We start from the raw sequence: 21,304 nt of genomic DNA on the forward strand, positions 1-21,304 counted from the left end.
AAATTTACAAGTGGGTTTTGTGATAAGAGCTAAGAAGAATATTACTTAAACCTTATTACTCATGTTTCCTTTTGGGTGTAACTTGCAGCCTGATACCGCTCTTTACTTTGCTGGCCCATTGTTAATTTGTCCCTTTTGTATTGTGGCTTTGCAGCTTGTATTATTTGCTGTTTTGTCTGCATTTTATTTTAATGGGGCAGTGTTTGTTTTCAGTGAAGTTAGTTTTGGACTATTGCAGAGTAGGAACATGCTCTAATTCCACTGAATAAACTTACTAAAAGAAAACTTCTAGTACTATGTTGCCCTATTTTTCTGCTTGACAGCTCAGATGGAAGAGCAACCACTAGCTAGTATTTCACGTGTTTACATGTAATGTTTTAACTGAGAATATGTTTTGTTCCATGCCATCTCCATCACCAGGCTTTTCAGCAAGATCTGCCTCTTGAAGCAGAAGTATAATAAAACTCTTGTGTTAGTTTTAATTCTGCTGTAGTTTGTCAGTTTAAGTGTTGTACAAATGAGCATATTTTTATGACAAGGTGCTGTGTGCCGTGAAGAAGCTGTTGAAAATCAACCTTGCCAATTTAAACATCACAGAAAATATTGTAATACAGTCTGACACTTTGCAGCATGAAAATGACAGAATTTGTAGAGCAAGTTCTTCTTGCCAGCTCTGGGGAGCTCAGTTAGACGTTGCCTTCAGTGCATTCACATTGAACAAGTGGAGCGGTCTTCTGTCTTATCATTTTCAGGCAGTGAAGGCAAAGAGCAGCAGGTTAGTCCACGTCCATCTGCTCAAAACCAGAGGGCGGCTCTCCAGAGCCTGGCTGGGCTGGTGCAAGCAAACTTCTACAGGAGGTCTTTGAAGCTGAGGCACGGCTGTCTTGCAGAGGTCATGGCTGGGATTCGATAGGCACCTCTCACAGTCAGTGCTGCCACTGTAGAAACAGGACCACGGTGGCAATGGCCCCTTTCAAGCCTTCTTTCTTGGTTGAGCAGGCAGGGTGGAGATAAATGAGCTACTGCAGAGCAGACCCTTCTTTAGAGCAGACCTTGACAGCTCAAGAAAAATTCCTCTTGAGGCACGTGTTGACATATATTGCATTGCTGGTTTCTAAGTTGCCTCTGGATAAAGAAAGAGGTTTTTAGCTGCTGTGCATGGGTGGTGCACACAGAAAGCTCACGCGATGTGTGAATTCAGTGGAGGTGCTTCTAGCCACTCTTTTTGCACGAGTTGTTGTCTTTGCGTGAGAGTTTAATGATTTAGCTGGCAGTGCTTCAGAACTAAATTTATTTCTAATGTATCCAGGTGTCCACATGTTAACAAAATGTTTTTTGTTTTTCAGATTGCCAGCAAAAAATTCTCCAGCTCATGAAGTGGCGAGGGCAGTGTTAAGAATACACCCCAGTCCTGTGCTTTTACTTCAGGATGCAGTGGGAAACAAGGCATGCAGAGAGCAAATAATGATGCAAGGTTTGTTTGTTTCTATTTTGTTGGTTTGCTTATTTTTGAATGTATAAATTAGATTATGAGACAATTATGGGCCAAGGTCCAGGGACAGACAGCTTACATTTTACATTAGTCCCTGGGTCTTACATTTCATTTTGGCTGAATGCCTTTGAGGAATTAGAGTCAACCAGTAGCGAACACCAGCACTGGGGGAAATCGAGGCCATCTGAGTTGCTTCTCTGGAGGCGTTGATCCAACTCTTAATGCCTTTGACTTCAAAATGGTCTATATTTACAAAACTTCAGTACAGACAAGGGTTCAAATCCGTAAATAGCATAGATGCAGTTTTCTATACTTAACTTAAGGAGGGAGAGGGAGGGGTTTAGGCTTTTTCCTGCCCAGCTATTAAGAGTGTTATGATGTGGTAAATGTCTGCCTATCAAAGGAGATGGAATGGATGAGCAGTTTCTGGTGCAGTCTGCATCATTCCAGAATTAGACAGAAAATTGCCAGCAGAGTTGCCCTATTCCTGATCTCTCTCTGTCCTCAAAGCACAGAGCAGCATTAAATTTTAGTTCTGCTAATTATCAGATGTCTTTCTGCTCTAGTCACAGATTTTATGCATGGCATATGAGAGAGAGAGACAGACTTTTGTTGCAGATTTGAAAGACCTTGTGCAACTGTGCTTTTGAAAAGGCAGGTTTCCTTATTCTCCCCTCCCCCCCTTTTAGTTTAGTCATGTGAAGCAAAGAGGTTGTTTTAGAGATTTTAAAAGGTTTAATCATAGTGTTTTATAAAAGGGTGATGGGAGAGTGTGTATTCAACTTTTCATTATTTTGAATTCCTGAGCATTGTTAGCCATTATGAATTGAAAAACAAACAAACAAAACCCACAGTGTTTTCTCAAAACCATGCTATGTACTACCCTATGTATGCTACTACTTAACACAAAATCCAGGCATGTTTGGGCTTTGTAGCAGTAACCAACTGTGTAAGCCTGATAAAACCATCTTTTAAGACGTTCAGGCCCGTGGGCAGTTTTGCACATCACAAAGTCCAAGGAAGCAGGGCTGGATGTGAATGCATCCAGTTCATCTTCATTCCCCAGGAGCTGTCATCTTCAACCACGTCTTCAGCACATCCACTGAAGGGTTGCAGTTTCAGAGAGATTGTAACCCTTCCTGTGCTGCAACAAGATTGCTTTTCTTGTTTGACAAACTACTCTGGGGCAAATTGATGCTGCATAAGCAAGGGAATTCTCCAAGTTGCAGGTTTTTCTTTGACTGATGCACACCAAGCAGGTGACTCTTAGAGCTGATTGTTATGTGACATTAGATAAAATTAAAAAAAAATACATTTATATAAATCATTGCTTATTTTGTAACTATCTAGTCTCTTAAAATGAGTATATAATGGAGCTTTGCTACATTTTGTAATGACTTTAGAGCTCTGCAACTTGAAAGGAACTTAGGGCACCAGTGCCACTGAAGTTAATTTGCATGAGCTCTCCATTTGCTGTTGTTTGATTAGCTGAGTTGACTCTTTATAAAAAAGACAGGTTATTATTAATACTAGCTTATAAATTCGGGAAATATCAGAATGGATTTGCAAGAGCAGTCAGTGCTATGCTAAACATGATTACAACGGTGTGGAAGCTCTTTTGAATTTTCCATTTTTCCCTTCTCCAAAAAACAAAATTATGCAAGCAAACAACCCCCAACAAGCCAGCTTCTAATTGGCTTTGAAAAAAGGACAACTGTGATGCCGTGCCATCGTGATTAGTATAACCAGACTTATTGTTCCAGCATATTGTGCCATGCTTTGCTGCCTCAGGTTACAAGTGTCACTGAGATTATATAGGCTGCAGCATTTGTGAAAAGTCATAGTTTAGCTATGTTAGTCAACCTGGAGGGAATTATTTATTTATCTGTTTGTTTATTTGTTTCATCTGTTTATTTCCTTATTTAAAAGAAATATTGGACCTGTTTATAAAATTTACAAAGACTGGTATCTTTTGGGGACTGGGTCCTACAACCCTCTGAGCCTGCTGGTGTTTTTTGCCATGTTTCAGTGCTATGGCATAGATTTACTGTTTATTGCCTTGCAAGTTTCTCACATTTGTTAATGGTCAGTACATGTTGTTTCATTTTGATTGTGATCACCTGTAGTTTTCCAAAAAGCAGAGAGCGAATTTGTCAGCTGCAGAAGGTGAATTTGAGAACTCTGTGGAGACATGGAAGAGAAAATTACGGCATATAGTTCCTAATGATAAAGATACTGTAAACATCCTAAAATTACAAAGCAATGTGGTGCATTAAAGCATTAATTTGCATTTTGGCTAAGGCGTAGCTGCATTTTTGGACTATCCCTTTAATTCTGCTGTGTTAATTACCTACTGACCAGTTCCTGGGGTGGAAGCAGCAGGAGCCGTGCCTGCAGCAGTTCCCTGACATAGTGGTTTCTATCAGACAGAGCAATGGGATTCCTAAGGTTGCTTTGAAACCTGGGGTCTATGACTGTAGGCCAGCAGACTGACTTGAGCAGGAATCTAATTAAAAAATCTAAGATATTGAGTAAAGCTTGCAAGTGCCATCTGTTCATCTTTACAACGTGAAATTCCTCAGTGAATCACAGTAACAAGTTTGATTGTTTCTGTCCTTGTGTTGTAGCTGGATTTTGTTAGAGCAACCACCCGGTACAAGAGGAGCTACGCAGGCTCTTGTTAGTATTAATAACCATCTGGACATTGTCAATGATTCCGTCAAAGTACATTCTGGAGATAGAGATGGTTTAAAACCTGGTCTCATGAGGAAAGCATCAATACCCTGCAGGCCCTGCCTTGACTTACTGGCTTAGCACAGGCTCGAGCGGGGCAACACCCGACCCTAATGAGGTGTCTGTTGAGGTGCATCTCCTACCATCATGCCGGGTGGCCAGAAGGCAGCAGATGGACTGCTTCCTTTGCAGGGCTGCACTTCAAGGAGCTTAGGCTCCCCGGGCCCGAGGGCCGCTGATTCACAAGGCCGAAGAACCCACTCACTGTGCGTGGTGTTCAGGTTTCAAAGTATCGGCCTGCCCTTGGGCACCACTCAGGAGACACAGGCATGCACGCACATAGTAGGCACCAGCTTCAAAGCTGCGCTGGGGAGCAATTTGTTATACCTGGTGCAGAAGTGAATTAGGAAGAGGTTAGCTTATATTAGCAAGAGGTGCTGAGGGTGAAGCACCTGGCTGTGTCTTTTCATGCTGGTTCTTCAGTGGTGGTGCAGACCGAGGAAGACGGACACCTGCTTTTTCAGAGGAGTCTCTTTTGAAGCAGAGCTGATGTATAATTGAGATAAGTAGGTCACTGCGTGCTTACTTTAATAGCTGTTTAATTATGGCCCAGCATTGCTGGCATATGCAGTAAGGCTGTGGACTCAGATTTTTGATTAAGATATGATCATAACTCCATCTGTAGAGTCTCGCAACAAATTGTTCCTAGGTTAAAGTAATTAAACGCAAGGCTTGGTTCTTTATCTCTTTTCCAAGTGCAAATCTTAGTTGTGTGGTTGATTGGATGAGGAAATGTCAAACAGAAGTCTGTAGATCCAGGGAAGGAAAGAAAAATAACATCCTGATTTGCAGATTCATGATAGAATGATCAGGAAACATAATCAAAGATAGGGAGGAGGATACGCACCGGTGCCTTCACTGAAACCATGGAACAGAGCAGCCTTAAAAACTCTTCAACTGACCTATAAATTCAATATCAACAGGATACATTCACAATTCATATAAGACAAGGCAGGCATCTGGCAGAAAGAAACTTGTAACTATTTGGGGAAGCCTCTGTTACTAACCTTGAGATGTAGCCTAGAAGAGCAAAGGTTCACAATACGCAGGGGAAGGGGAAGAAAGGGGAAAGCGGAAGAAAGGGAAAAAATTCAATCTAGCGTGTTTTTTTTTCTTTTTATTTTTTTTTTCAATGCAACCCTAGAAGGAACATATAAGACCCTAAAGACTTCAGGTCAAAATAATGTTTATATCTCCAAAGTTGGCTAGTTGTGCTTATTGCCTATATTTCCTAGATGTATATGAATTTACCAGTTGCCTACGTTCTTGGTCATGGTTCATTCCTCCATTCCTCAGTGGTGCTGTCAGCAAAGATCATCAGCCTAACTAAAGAAGGCAGTGAAAAGTTAAGCATGCCTGACAAAGTTTAATGATGCTACCCTCCAGCAACAGAGCAGTTTTCTCAGCTACCTGTATTCTGTCTGGCACTCTTACATCCTTGTCCTGCTGGCAAGATGTTGAGATGAAAGGTGTGCAGTGACACCCTGCCCCTGTAGAGCTGCCGGGAGTGTGCTGTGGGTGTAGAAATATAGCTGTGTGCCTGCTCCTGTGCTGCAGTCACTGGAAAGTAGCTTGCCTGTCATTCAGGATGGCTCCTTCCTCCTCCGCTGTGATGTGAGGTGGCAGGGACTTGGTATGGGTAGGTAGTGTAGCTCCCACACACGGTGAACATCACAGCAGGCTTTTCCTGCTTTGCAAGGCCAGGCTTTGAGCACAAATGGCAGTGCTATGTGCCTGAGCACCACCAGAGCAGAAGGAGTGTTTGACTAAGTTTATATTTCTCTGGGAGTCATTTTAACTGAGCTGTCAGTCAGGGTAGATCATTATTCTCCCACCTGAGCCTCAGCACTGCAATCAAGAGGATATGGAAATCCCTGTTTGAAATTCTGACAGCTTCTTCTTTACGTCTGCTCCCAGAGATGTGCACTCCTGAAAATAACCTCGCACTTCTGCTCCCTTTTCCCAACATCCTGCTAAACCTTATGGCATAATCTTTCTTCACCAAAGTAGTGTCATCTACGCAGATTTATCAGAGGTCTTTTTTTTTTTCTTTTCTTTCTTTTTTTCCTTAAAATTAAATTAATCAGATCTTTCCTGCATTGCATTTTAAAAACCTGGAGTTACATAATCAGCCAGTGCTTTATACTGGCCAAACCGTTACAGCCTTGTGTGTGTCTGCCCCTTCATTGCAGAAGAGCCGCAGCAAAGCACAGGCATATCCAGGCCCACCTATCTCAAATCACTGGCCCAGGTGTGGATGCATGGGGGCTCTGCACAGGAGAGGAGTGGTAGCAGTAGTTTACCTTCCCAGACAACTTTTAAGTTTCTATGATTAATTTCTGTTCTGTGATAGAAAATGGAAAAAGAACCCTTCAAATATTTTCTGTAGATGGTGCATTAAATGTATTAAAATATCTGTTTTCAGATGACAACATGAGATTTTTTGTTTGGGAAGTGTGTGGATAGCAGGCTTGGTGGTTTCGGCCCTGGTATTGGCGAGACCTATGCTTATGGCTTCTATCTGTGTTCAGCCTCACAAGGCTTGGAGATCTTTTAATTCTGGATTGATCAGAACTGGGCAAAGCAGGGGACTAGGCTGGATTTCTTGTAACCTGTAGGTTTTGGACAATTGTGAAAGTTTCTTGAAAATTCTCTTAAACCATTTCCCAAAATTAAAATGTCTCTGTGAAATGTTGAGGTTTTGATTAACCCCAGTCAAAAACATTGTGCTGTTGCTTTTTCAGCACTTCCACCTTTGTCCTTGAGTTAGTCCAAAATCCTTCTTGCTTTGAGAATCTTGGTCTTGAGCACATCACCTCTTATTACTTGGTAGGAAGAGAATGCTAATGTAAGGTGGTGTTACTTGGTCCTGTTCTGTCTGCTCAGCAATTATCCGAATCCTACAAATTTGTCCTTGTTCAGTTCAGTCACAGAAACATTTAACTGATATTCTGTGTTATTGCTTATAGTCCATGCCTAGTCTTGCAAATAAGAACTAGTTTAGAAAATTTGAAATTAAGGTGTACAGAGGAACATCTGCATCTTTATGTGAATTTGCATATAGAGCTAGTCCTTCAAAAACTTATCTTATCTTACACTTTCCTACTGCAGAATTTTCTGTCTGACCTATTGCTGGTATTCAAAAGTAATTATTATTGAATCTCAACAAATCAGGTGTGCTAAATTGAAGACAGAAATAACAAACAATTAAGTAGTTCTGGAAGTGCACTGAACAGTGTAGAAGTTTCCACAATGCTACTGAATTTAGGTTTCACTTGACTGGGCCAGTAAATGTAGCCACAGCTAATTCATTTGGGCATTGTGTGAAATACTTTTCAAATACTGACACAGTTGCTGTCTAGGTACACCTAAGTAGGCAGTTTGTATATGAGTAACAGCTGTTGTCATAGTCCAGTATCTTGTGGAAGACATTTGGCCTTTAGGTATATTCCTCCCCTTGGACCTACCCAGCCATTTGATTTCCAGAAATGTTCTTCCTTTGAAGTCTCTGAAGTATATCTGAAGAGGTGACAATATAATTGCGAAATGGCGAAATGCCTTTTCATTTGCGAGGAAAACAGCATTTGAATGGGAACCAAATGGTTCCACCCACTTTCCTGCATCTCTGATAAGGTATCTTGCACACCAATCACTAGGGAACTTCCCACTAACCTTAAAAATAAATAAATAAATAAAAAATCCAAAACCAAACAGTTTTAGGAAGTGCAGTGCTCCGGATTGGATTGTTGCTGCACATGAGTCACCACAAAACTGAGTTTTAATGTTGTGGATCTTTTCCTGCTTTGTTAAAATGCAATCGTGTAAGATCTGTTGTTTTGTTTTGCTGGTAATTGAAAAAGTGAAAAGGGTAGGGTATGGTACAAAACTGTTGTAGCATAAGATAAATCAGCTACTTAAGCATTGAACCTTCAGTTTGTTGGTGTAGGAGAGGGAGGGGCAGAAGCTGCATGGAAGATCAAAGCCATCAGGAGCGGTGATTAAAGCAATCTTATTTATTATTTTAGTTTTATATTTCAAAGCTTTTTCGTTACCCTTTTCTGCTTTATGAGTTGGCACAATGGATGAAATCCTGTCCCTATTGAAGTTAATGGGAAGTTTGCCATCAATCTTAATGGGACCAAGATTTTACACATAGTGTTTTAAGATGTCTTGACTGTTTACACAGCATGTGTAATCATTTCAGGATTCCTTGTTTTCTAGGTAATAGTGAAAGTGTTGGGCATCTTTTTAAGTTACCTTAAGAAAATAATATAAATATTTTACAGTATGAAGTTTCACCTAGTTATAGCAAATTTTGTATTGATTTTCTCAAAACTTCCTTTCTTTAATCTACAGGACAGTGAGCTTTTACTGGCAGACTATCTTTCATTTAAGACAAAAATTCACAATACATTTTTGGTGAAAGTAGTTCATTCCTTTACTGCCTAAAAAAACAAATGCAACTGTTTTATTTTACCTAGGTATTTATTTCTACTCCTGTTTTTTGATTTTTTTAGTTATTTAAATTTAGTTTTTTTGTTTGTTTGTTTGTTTTAGCTATTGAAATTTAGAAAACTATTTTTAAGAACAGCCTGTTACAAAAGCTAGTTTCTGTACTGTATTTCTTTGCTACTTAGCTGAAGTAGCTCTTTGCCAGCTATATGACCTCAGTGTACTTGAAGGTTAAATTGAGGAATGGACCAATAAAACCAAACCAAACCAAAAAACAGTTGTAGAATCACAACAATGTTCTCTAGGTTTCTGTCTTGAAATAGCCCTGCTAATTTCTCTAGTGGGCAAGGAAAAAAATTGCAAGCAATTTTCACCCTCACACGTGTCATGTAATGTACTTGTGTGCACCTCTGTGTATTCACACTCCTGTAGCATAATTCAACTGTTTTTTTTTTTTTTTTTTTTTTTTTTTTTTTCTCCCCAGGAAATAATAGCATAAAAATACCTCACATTGATTCTTAAACTAGAACACTAATGTCAAATCTGTTTTTTATATATTTTGTAAATATTTTCTATATTTATTATAGTTGACTTATTTTATAATTTCCAATAAAGGGCTGTAAATGAATAGCAGAATATTGAGCAATAATAAAAGTAGGCTGATACTTTTCTTCATTTTCTGACTATTTTTAACTGGCAAAATTTGCTTAGATAAAATGCAGTATTCTGCTGTGCATTCAGCTGAACCCTCCTGAGCTATGTTCTAGCATTTCCTAATAAAAATCCCTGCTAAAAAGTTATTGAGCTCATCTGGCTTCCAGAACATAGTTTTCTGTTGCATGCTGGCAAAGCTGACTGAAACATGACTATTTTGTTGCCTCTGATGGTACCTTGCTGTACCCTGAATTACGTGCTTTTCAGGGCAGGAACTGAATTTTTATCTGTGTACCTGTCACAGCAAGGGCTTGGGGGGCACCAGCAAGTGCCACAGCAGGAGGAGCACATCCGAATGGGGCAGGTAGACAAAGGAGAAGATGAGAAAGATCTGGCATGAGGATTACTGTGATTTCTTTTTCTTTTTCTTTTTTTTTTTTTTTTTTTCCACGTGCCTTTCTTTTCCCCAGCCATTACTTGAGCATTTACCACACATTAATCTTCAGCTTTCTTGTTTTCACAGCCGCTGCGGGTCCCCCCCATCCATCCGTAGCCACTGTAGGTGAACCATGACAGTAGTAAATGGTTAATACCTAACAAAAAATATTTTCAGGTGGCAAATAACCAAGTATTTCATAGCTTATAGTCTTGTTCATCCTTCTTTCCTCTCAAGACCAAGAAACCATGTTGAGAGAAGGATGTGTTTTTGGTGTTTGCTCATTCCCCGTGTCAGCAGCATCTGGGTTCTTTCAGGAGCTCAGCAGATTGCTGCACTAGAAGTTTAGGAAATGATTGTAAGATGTCTGTGTTGTTTTATTTCCTGTGTGTCATTTCCTGTGATATTTCTACAGAATAGCCATTTCTGTTGCACATACATAAATCACCTACACTATAATGCTGCCATTGAAAATGGAGTAGTACATTACACACATGCACATACAATTAGACTGTAGTACTGTCTACTCATGTTATTAAATATAGTTAACATAGTGAAAAATTTCTGTAAAACCAAAAGTGAATTCCTGTAGGAGTAATGAGGAAAAAATTACAGATATTTGCATTTTAGATTTTGATAAGTTTAAATGTATTTCTGTCTTCTGAAATACTTTTGGAACAAGTTGACTTTTTAACTAATGTGCATATCCTCTAGCTTTCACAGGCTGTAATTTCTTTACTGTTGTCTTTGTTCTCCTCAGAATATTTTTCATTTCTTCTTAAAATAGTGTGAATTTAGATCAAAGTATTAGCAAATAGCATAGGATTGGCCATATACCCAGAATCTCAAAATCAGTATTTATCCAGACTATATATAGCGAATTGATTAAAGTGGTTTCAGGTTTTGTGCAAGTCAAGAAGCTATTTATGTGCATTGGAATAAAAGCTGTAGTGTTGAACAAAGTTTTGATTATTCACAGAAGTTGGAAGTGAAAAGATATGTGATTTCCAAGGCTTTTGTAGAATCAGTAGATGAAGATTTATTGTAAAATCAAGGAGATGAGGAGTGGGTTCTGTGGACTTCATGGGGAAAACCACAGAGAATGAAGTTGGCGTGAGATTTTTGTCTCTCTCTCTTTTAATTATTAATATATGTATATATATATTTCTGGGCTAGAAGTGATAACTGTGATCATCTAGCTTGATTTCCTGAGTAACACAGATCACACGACTGAAGCTTTTTTCTTTCTAAGGAAACTTTGGTTCACATATTTTTTGTTTGAAAAGAAAAGGAAAAGAAAAAAGAAAAGAAAAGAGAGGCCACATTTTGTGATAGATTGCTTAATGATCACAGTATTTCTGTAATTCCTCCCCAAATCATGTTTTGCCTCTGCTGAAGGTCAATGCAGCATTTTCCTAAATGTCCCTATGAACCTGACCCCCCATGGCCCTTTCTGGGTTCTTTCAAGACGTGATGAAATAAACCATGTATGTTGCTGTACCAGCTGCTGCTTTTCTGCATATTTGTGGCCAGACAATCCACAAGGTGAAATGTTACTGCTGAATTAAGTGTGCAGCCTTAAAGAAGAGTTGCAGCAATATTGTTTGGGGTACCTGAGTCCCGTCCTTACCCTGGCCATTCTTTTGTCCAGAGGGACTTGGTTTTCCATATGTCTGTCTCTCTTCTCCCTGGCTTTCCTATCTTCCCCGCTGCTCTGGATTGGATAGCACTTCAGCACAGCACTTCTGGATTTGTAAATGAAAAGCCCTGTTCATTATGGTAATATGCCCTGTGTAATTGTTCGAACATGCTTTGCCAGGCAGGAGCAGGTGGCATTCATCAGTAAACAGCCTGATTTCTGAACTAGTTATGATAGCGTAAAATTGTAATAGTTTCCCTAGACAAAGTCTTGGCATCACTGAACACAGGGGGGATTTTAGCATCAATGAGATACAGGCCAGCATTCATCTATTGTTGGTTTTTCCTTTTTCCCCCTGCCCCTGGCAAGTTTGAGGCAAACTTGCCCTATTGGGACAGAGATCATAGCCTGTTTGTATTACTGACTGTTGCCTCCTGTAATAAAGTTATGTTTATTAAAAGTCCCTTTCAGAACCTTGTCTTTGGATAGTCAAATATTACAATATTTTAAACCCCAGGTTTTATTACTGAAAGGGTTTGGAAACAGTAGTCACAAAGTCATCACCTTTGTCTAGACTCTGGAAAGAAAAGAGCAAGTGTTACACTACCTACTAATGGTAGGTTATTTTTTTTAGCTAAACTGTAGCAAAGTAGTCTGTATTTTTATTTCATACAGAAAACTGTGTCACGAAGATCAGTTTTCATTAGACAAAGTAAGTGCAGAACTGTACTGTCAGCTAGTGGATGTTTTTTTCCAAACACTTCTGCAAGAAGTGTATGGAAAGTTTGTGCTATGACTTTTCCCTAAACACAGTCTAAATGTGAAAGACCTATTTTAAAGCAAATAGGGTATTAAAAAGTTTCAAAGCCGTTAGTCCTAAGTCGTGCATTATTTACTTTGAAATGATTGCTTTTGCCTGTTTCCTGTAAAAATGGATCCAAATTGCTGACACTTGCAACAACCGTTTTTTGTTTCATTTTGGCATAGTGAGTTACTGGAGACTTTTAGGACCATTGTAAGGTACAATACGTCATTTCCTTTCCACGTTGCCTTTTTTGCTAATTGGTCTGTATGTGTAACCTTCCTAAAGTAACTCAGTCTTAGAAGTCCTTATACTTAGAAGGGTTTCCCTGACATCTATACAAAGGTTTCCTTACTGAAAAAATCAAGCTATTTCTTATCTGTTCTTGATGAGGATGGCCAACAGCTGATCCTAAATCTGTTTCAAAGTAGCCTTTTACATATTGAAAGTATATTCTGGCTTCTATTTCTCATTCTCTTTTCTAAGTTATGAATACACAATTCGTTCAACTTTTCTCCTAGTTCATGTTTTCTAGACAGATTTTTCTGAATTATTATTCAGATCCTCCGATAACTCCAAGAATGTGTTGTTTCTTTTTTGTTTGTTTGTTTGTTTAGAAAATTGCAACCTCCTATTGTTTTGTGTAGTTGTAGCATCATTCCCACTTCCTTTGTGCACACCTGAAAAAAGATGTACTAAAAGAAAAAACAACAAAAATAATTATTTACATGAGAACAAATGTGCATTCATTTCCATTTATTTAAGAGCATTATTTGTTTTCAAAACTGCTCTCACAACTTACCACTTTTTTCTACCTATTGTCATCATGGTGTTTTTTTTCTGTGACTTATTTGTAGGGTGTGTTTTCAGACAAATGGAAAAAGATGGACTTAGTTTTGGTTCTCAGTAACCACAATGCAAAAGATATAAGATGGAGTTGTTATTTTGCTGATAAAGATCAGGAACTTGTCACATGATTGGAGGAGTCTATTGCCTAAATTCAGCAACAGAAAGTGCAAAAGCACACAATGGAGATATAGTTAGCTAAAGAAAAGGAGGATGGTGAAGGGGTATAATTGCAAATTATGATGCCTTCACCTGTTTAATTGGATGTGGGCACTAACATTTCTGCACCTAACCCCTACAGATCAAAATTCCCTCCTTGCACCTTTGAAAATGAGAGTTCAGCCTGTTGCTCTGTGGAGTTTCCACTTGAGAAAAAGCTTTTATTAAGATACTGGGGCAATTTGAAAAATGCCACTCTGTATTGGGTGCGGCAGGGAGCTGGGCTGGTGAAGGGTGTGGCTCCTGTGTCTCCTGAGCTCTGCCTGGGGCATGAGATAGCTGCAAGCAGCCCTCGGATCAGCTGGCGGGAAAGGAGGTCCCTCCTGGGGGTCCCCAGAAGGGTCAGGGGCTGCAGGACTGGGCATGAAGCGCATCGCTCCACTTGTCCCTGTGCTGCAGTTGCCTGAGGATGTGCATCACCCCTGGAGCCTGGCTCTCCTCTGGTGGTGCTGGAACAAGTCCACTCCCATCCTCTCTGTTTTCAGAGCAAAGAAATCCCAAACCAAACCAGCTTGGGTGTCACAGCGCGTTTTGCCTTGGAGGCTTTCCGTAGAGAGGGAGGCAGTTAGCTACAAATAATTGCTGCAGGGGGAAACTGGTCTTGATTTAATATCTGCTCTCAGAGCTTCAGTAACTCTCTCTTTGTAATAGATGGTTCATATTGAATGCTTCACTTTGTTTTCTTTAACTAATTGTTACAGTGAAAGAAAAAAAAAAATTGTTGTGACAGAAGCTGCTGCTACTGCTAGTCAGGGTGGGCAGAGGAACTTGAAGTCCAAGGATGCGAGTGGGAGAAAGCCCACACAAAACCCACAGGATGACAGCATGGCCCATCTGGTTGTCTCGCAGGATTCAGCTCAGATGTCCTCAGCTCTCCTGCTCAGAGAGGTTTGTAGCACATAGTCACAGCAGAAAGTGTTACCCGTACCCCAAAGGCCAGCTTGCAAAAACCAAGTGATGTGGTGAGGTGAGCACCCAGGGTGGCTGTGATGGATGTTTTTGGAGCTGGTGAGAAAGTAAGGGAGGGTGGGAAAGGAAGGTGATGGATAAGAATGACTAAAAAGGAAACCAAGAAGCATATGAAAGAAAATCAATACACCGTGTAGTTTGTGTTTTACACTTACCTGAGCTAAAGGGCAACTATGAGAGTAGTTTCTGGGTAAGAGCCAAAGCTTGCATGCAATTTGGACAGCTCGACGGCACCCCCTCGTTGCTCAGGTTGTAATGTACCTAAATGGCAAGGTGAGGCAGCACCAGTGAGGGTTATTCTTTTTTGAATTTTCAATTAGACTTTTCCTTGAAGAGAGGTGGCTTTTGTGCAATAACGTCTGCACGTGCAGATGTTTCTTATCTTCTTGGAAGAGGAAGTAGGAGAGTTATTTCAAGGCGGACAGGATACCCTTATCTGGTACTCTCCTTTTTCCAATTACTGCAAGATGTGCAACTTGTCACTAGAGAGGAAAGGCTTATTTCCAGGAAAAGTAGCAGTTGAAAATGTCAATGAATACGTTCCTGAAAAAAAAAAAAAAAACAACCAAAAAAAAACCAAACCACTTCGTGGAGTAGCTTGTATCTTGTACTTCCATAGCGAGAAAGGAGGAATGAGTGTGTCCTGGCTGCAAGATTACTCAGAAAGGATAGGCTAATTCAGGCACCCAGCTATCTCTGGCTCTTGCTCAGACAGGGTGAATTAGCCTCTGAAAGGCCTGTGTCATTCTGTAACCACAGCAGGAACGTGCATCACTGCTTAATTTGTAAATTTAGCCCAGGTCAGAGGAAATGAACCCCCTTCACTCCCTGGAGAGAGGGATGATGGGGACGATGCGCAGGGCTGATGCCATGTCTGCACTGCTCCTCAGCCAGGCGTGGGCTGCCTGAGTGCGCCATGGGCTGTCTCTGTAGGAGCGGATCCGGACCTTCGCGTGCCGTTCTGTTGCTGCACAGATGGAGTCAAAACGGCATTTCAGACTGGAGTTGTTTGTGGCTTGCCATGGTTCAGGAAACCCCACAAAATTAATATTGTTGAGTTCTTGGATGGTGCCATTTCCGTCACTTTGGGAGCCATTGTTCTGGTGTGTGAAGTGCTGGAAAGCATTTGTCTGACACAGAGATGGCACACAAACATTTTGTACCAGGACTGTTGCTATTTTTCCTTTTTTTTTTTTCTTTTTTCTTTTTTTTTTTTTTTTTTTCTTATGACATTTTTGTTTTGCAATCTCTCCTTCTGTGCTTCTTATGGGGATTAACCAGTAGAGTTTAATCAAACCCCATGGTTAATGCTGATTTGTTTTTCCTTCTTCATATAAGAAAAGTTTACAAATTGCCAAGGTGCTGCAGTGAGCTGTTTTTATAGACTACAGCAACTTGTTGACATGTTAACAGCAAACTTAAGCCTGCACAAAGCAGTGGGAACTGATGACTAGAAACTGATCCTGAAGGTTCATATGTTGCTGCTGGATTCACAAGAGCAAACCTCTCCCTTTTTCAGACGCAGAAAACTCCTCAAGTACTAAGCACTGCCTTTCTGGAAGTTTTTCTCACCAGTGATACAATTATCAACATTCACGAAGATAACAACAGCCTTTCGACAACATTCCTGTAAAGCTGTGAATCACACCTCTGTTGAGATGTCTCTTGATACACTGCATGAACAGCAATGCTTAGAGATATTGATATATATAATTCATCTTTGATTTGCAGAATATTCTATCTCTATTAGGCTAATGATGCTGATATAGTTGAGGTTACATGCTATATTTACAAAGAAATAATCCTGTTTGTGGGGCTGGCCTCGTTAGACCTGCTTGTTAATCAAACAGTTTTAACAGCTCCTCCCAGATAGATTAAATAACACTCTTTTCAATTTGCGGTCGGAGGAGTGAAATGTAATCAAAGCTGTAAACCAATGGTATTGAATTGTGTATTTGAAGCTGGGAGCAGCTTCCTGCATAGGCAGTCTTTTGAGAAAGTCTTTGTTTTATGTGTGTTTTCCATTTTTTTGTAACTATAGTTTCTCAAATCCTCATTTGTTATGGTGAAAACCACGTAAAACCAGAATTTAGGTACTTGTTGTAGGACACTAGAAGACCTAATGTTTTCCTATTTGCTTGTATAGCAATAGCTGTGTTGGAAGGCAGTCTTTCTGTTATCTGTTGGGACTGCGTGCTTGAGCAGATGTGCTGGAACTGAATGTTTCTTGTGAATTATTTTGAAACGTTGACAAGGACATCGTGAGTCTGAATAGACACTGTGGTTTTCTTCAGTGAAATAATTATCAAAGTAGTGGCTTTAGCTGTCTGTGGCATATACTTGCCTCTATCCCCTTCCCTCAGAAGACCCGAAATGTGGATTAATTTATGTGATTCTCAGAAAAGGTGAAACCAAACATGTCACACGAGGAGGGCGATTGTGTGGCTCCATTGGCCTGGGGGTGCGGGGATCAAGCAGACTGGCACCTTGCTGGCCACAAGGTCTGGAGGCACAGCTGCTCTCTGCTTTTGTGGGTCCCCACTGGCTCCCTGAGACACACCCCGTGTCAAAGTGGAGAGTAGTAAAGAGTCTCAGTGCTGTTTTGTTTAGCTTCTCAGCTAGGGTTTTCTTTCCATGGGATTGCTTGTGGGTTTCTGTGTGGGGTTGCACCACCTAACCTTTTCACAGGTCCCATCATATTCTCTCTTTTCTCTTCCTTTATTCTGTCTCCTATGGCTGATTCTCAGTCTTCCTTTTCTTCTCAACTACATTGGCAAAGGTTTTCATTTTCGTGAGTCTTGTTTGCAGGCAAGAAGCACTATTCCCCTGCCTGCCTATGTACTCAAAAGTCAGCTTCAGGCAATATGCTCTTTTACCCGTGCTTACAGTGCAAAACGTGGAAGTGTTTTGAAGTATGTGTTCTTTGTACCTTTGAATGAGTAAACAACAACACTTTTACTTTCTGAGATAAAATTGTGAAAAAGATTGTCACTTTGTTTCTCAAGAGGTTTCAAACAACTGAGGAGCTTGTGTGGAATGGGAGGTGAGAACAACTCTTAATGAGTTGTTAGGTAGATCAAAAAGACAGGTTTTCCAGGAATTGCACCTAGTTGACATATGAACTATGTGAGACCTACCTCAATACATGCAGTGTGTGAGCTGCTCTGCAGGAGGCCAGGTTGGGTGGGTTTGTGTCCCACACTGGCAGGGGGAGATAGCAATTTCCACCTACAGCACAGAACATGCTGTTTTCTTGCATAGGCTATTTGTACTTCACAGATATTTCTCCTGCTCGACACCATGCAAAACAATGGTGTTTTTTTCCATGCTTTCTTCTCTCTTGGGCAAATGTTTGTGTTTAAGCCTTGATTAGTTAAAGTACTAAGGAAAATTAACTGAAGTAGAGCCTGCCTGTTTCAATGGCAAAACAAAACATGAAGCGGTTTGAGTGGAACCAGTATTTATCTTGCCTCACGAATGAATGCTCAGCTAATACTCTGCACATTGTTATTGTTTTCTTTCCTCTTTAGTTCTTTTGGGTGCATCAAATGCCTTAATATGCAGCAGGCATCATCAAAAGATAGCCTGACTAGCAGCTGCTTTCAGCAACATTTCCATATTCTTAATGTCTTTTTAGTAGATTGGTTGAGTAATTTCAGCAGAAAGTTTCCAGCAGATTGAGGTTCGCCGTTAGACACACATTGTATGTATTTAAACATTATCTTTTCTCTGTTTCTCATCTACTCAACAGAAACGTGTTTCCCCTCTGGTCAACTTTGCAATCTGCCTTTTTAAAAGGGGATATCCAACACTGGTAATGTTACCTCTGTTATCATCGCTATTCATTAACTCTCAATAGCACTAATTGTTCTCTTATTTTGTGATCTGTAACGTTACCCTTCCTTCAGCCCAAACTGGCATAGAGCAGAGCACCTCAATCACTTACCTCTGCAGGACATCAGATGGAGGGAACCAAATCCCCTCCAGGCGTGAGGGTTTCTTCCCTTGCAAAGGCTGTGATGGGGCTTTAAAGACAAGAATGCAAAGACCCTGTAGCCTTGTGTCTGCATGCTCTTCTTCAGGATCCCTGGGCTTTCATCAGCACTCCAGGACAGCCCTCAGACTCCTCAGGGATCAGAGGAGGACATCTTACTTCTGATAGGAAAATAGCAGTGTGCATTGTTTAAAGTAATGAAAGGAGGATTTCAGTGGGGCCAGTCAATCTTGATACCCTCGTAGCTCTGGCTCTACATTTGGTCCTAGATCTCTGTTGCCTGCAAAATGCACGTTGGCCTTTTCTCTTCCTTTTGTTGCAGCTCAAAGGCTGCATTTTTGCCCTACCGATTTCTTTTGATCTGTGGAAAATTTGAGATCTTCAGCTTTATTGTTCACTTACAAATTCACCAGAAGAGGGATTTTGCTAATACAATCATGAAAATCCTGAATCAAATGTTCAAAATGTGGATTTAAAACTTAAGCCCCTCCCATTTCCCCACCCCACAAGCCCCAACACTTGAGAAAAAAGACACAACAGGTAAATAAGCTTTCATTAAAGGTCTTGTAGGTAGTTCAATTATATGTGTGTATTTACCTGGTAAGCATCTGCAGAAGTTTCTAGGCTCTGTCCCTGTTGCGGGCTAGGTAGCTGTGTAGTCATCAATTACAAACACCTCCATGGCTGAGCTTTGATTGCAACCCTGCTGAGACTCCCACCAGGCACGGACGTGGTAGCTGGAAGCCCTTGCATGCCTGCAGGATGAGGTACCCATGCCCTCTCCTGCTGCCGTCACAGAGCTTTGTTCCTGGGATGAACTCTGACCAACCCTCCTGGGGCCATTCAGGCCATACCCTTAAAAATGTGGGGGATGGATTGGGCTGTAAAATCTAGTTAATAAGTAGTCTGTTTTTACTGAAGGCACGACATGCAAGAATCTCCTTTGTTTCTCATCCCAGTCATACTAGAAATTGGCACCACCTTTCTTTCTTTCTTTCTTTCTTTCTTTCTTTCTTTCTTTCTTTCTCTCTCTCTCTCTCTCTCTCTCTCTCTCTCTCTCTCTCTCTCTCTTTCTTTCTTATTTTATTTTTATTTTTTTTTTGGTTCTTCTCTTTCAGTCTCAGATTATTCCTGCAAATGAAGAGGAAATAATTCTGACAATCATTTATTGAAGGTAGCTAATAAAACAATGGAAGGATGTAGGCTGAGGCATAAATGAGATATTGTGACAGATGTAGATGATTATTAACCAGCTGATGTTTCCGCAAAGTCTTCTAATCATAAACACAGCGTGGAGCGAATCTGGGTATATTAATAGCAAAAGTTTTATGGAAAATCTGAGTGTGTGCTTTTTCTTTAACTTTCCATTTCCTGTTTTAATTGATAGAGTGTGAAGCTTTTACACACACAAAAGAAAAAAATTGGAAAAGATTATTTTGCATCTGCGACATTAAGTGCACGGTACAGGCCAGAAACACGTTGTGGAAGGAATTCTTGAAAAGGGCTTCTATTATAATACATTTTTAGAGATGTGACTAGTGACAAATGCTAAACTCAGTGATATAATAAAATGGCTGTGGAAGAGGAACATCTATTTGTGTCTATGCAACCTATGTTTTCGTGTGACTTTGTGAGAAAGGGGAAGATATTATCAGAGAGAGATCATTATGCTGTAAAACTTGTGGGATGCACTTCCAATTTTTCTCTGGCATTCTATCAAATGTCCTCTCATTTAGTTTTAGTCTCATATTGTCCTTTATTTTGTTTTGGGAAATATAATGCTAAGCTTGTACGGTAATCACTAGTTGGAGTTGAAATCCTTTAAATGTGCACCTTTCTTTCTGCAGTTCTGCTACAACTTTGGCGTATCTCCCTCATTCTCTGAATTTGGGGAGGGGAAGAAAGGTTAAACAGAAATTACCCAAACAGAACCATGCAAACTCTATTTAACATCTTACACCACATCTCTGCAACTATTATGTTGAGTCTGATACCGTTTGCGAAGCATAAACAATTTGTTTACCTTACAGCAGCTGGAATTTTTAACATGTAAAGCGATTGCTTGGAGTGGGGATAAAATAGAGCAGAAAATATTGAGGAGGGGAAATATTGTTACACTGCTACAATGCGTGAAAGAGACAATATAAATGGCAGTATCTGTGCTGCTTTAATTATAGTATACATTTTGTCTCTATCAACCAACCAATTTCAAATATTTTGTGACATGAAGGGCCACATCTGAAAATTTGAAATAATGGAAAATAGCATACATTTAATCATAAGGTATGGACAGGGACCAATTTATCCCCTGGTTATCCCCAGCAATTCAGAAACGTGGTATAAAATGTAGGCACATACCAAAACACCAGCTGAAGGCAACAACAGTGTAAATAACGCTATATGCAAGGTGAGAATGTATGTGGGGAGATCTTCATTACTCCTTGAACTTCTGGTTTTAAGAGCAAAACCCAGTAGGACAAAGAGCTCTTAAAGCATGCACTTGTGCTTTTCATGAAGGTGAGGCAGGGTTGGGTGGCTCTGAAGAGCCTGTTGGCTTCAGCCCCCCAGTATATGCTCCTTGGGATGGTTGAGGACGTCCATTTTTCTGCTACTGTGGGCAACTGTTCTGGGGAGCAGGGAGAGGAAGCTTCTCTTTGTTGTCCCCCCTCCAAGCTGTTGAGTGGATGATTAAGGAGGAGCAGTCATGCAGAGCGGAAGGGACCTGACAGTGCCAAACTTGAGGCAGATCTGCAAGGAGACTGAGAGGTATGCAACACAGCAGCGGTTTCTTTAATGGCAATTAATGCTTATGGCCTCTCTTAGTTTTAGATCTTGTTTTGTGATGACTAATTAAAAGAAACTTTATTATTTTTGATGTTACTTGTTCCTTTCTTTTCCTTTTTTTTTTTTTTTTTTCTTTCCAAAGCTGTTGCTCTGCTAAAGAGATCTGCTTAAATTAAGCAATCTGTGCCAAGTGAAATCACTCAATTATTGGTGCTTTTTGGTCT

At 40.3% G+C, this 21,304-nt stretch overlaps 1 protein-coding gene and 1 long non-coding RNA gene across 7 annotated transcripts in view; one reads left to right on the top strand and one right to left on the bottom strand.

Annotated features, from left to right (window-relative positions):
* The window catches only part of TIAM2 (TIAM Rac1 associated GEF 2), a 170,383-nt gene that overhangs the window by 30,969 nt on the left and 118,110 nt on the right, over positions 1 to 21,304 (top strand). For all 3 annotated transcript variants that reach the window (XM_068677152.1, XM_068677155.1, XM_068677153.1), the window contains one exon: positions 1,347 to 1,474. The gene's annotated coding sequence lies outside the window, so the exon portion shown is untranslated. The remainder of the gene's footprint in view (positions 1 to 1,346; positions 1,475 to 21,304) is intronic.
* LOC137854121 (uncharacterized) lies at positions 6,589 to 19,341 on the bottom strand. Of its 4 annotated transcripts, XR_011094961.1 has the most exons (4): positions 18,894 to 19,341; positions 18,249 to 18,457; positions 14,458 to 14,563; positions 6,589 to 14,338 (listed from the first exon to the last, which is right to left on the bottom strand). It is a non-coding gene; the product is annotated as an uncharacterized lncRNA (long non-coding RNA). The 4 variants fall into 4 exon arrangements; XR_011094963.1 differs by lacking the exon at positions 14,458 to 14,563 and having other exon boundaries at positions 18,894 to 19,329; XR_011094962.1 differs by lacking the exons at positions 6,589 to 14,338; positions 14,458 to 14,563 and adding an exon at positions 14,647 to 14,845 and having other exon boundaries at positions 18,894 to 19,327.

This window comes from Anas acuta, chromosome 3 (genome assembly GCF_963932015.1).
Source record: "Anas acuta chromosome 3, bAnaAcu1.1, whole genome shotgun sequence".
In the NCBI taxonomy this organism is placed as follows: Eukaryota; Metazoa; Chordata; class Aves; order Anseriformes; family Anatidae; genus Anas; species Anas acuta.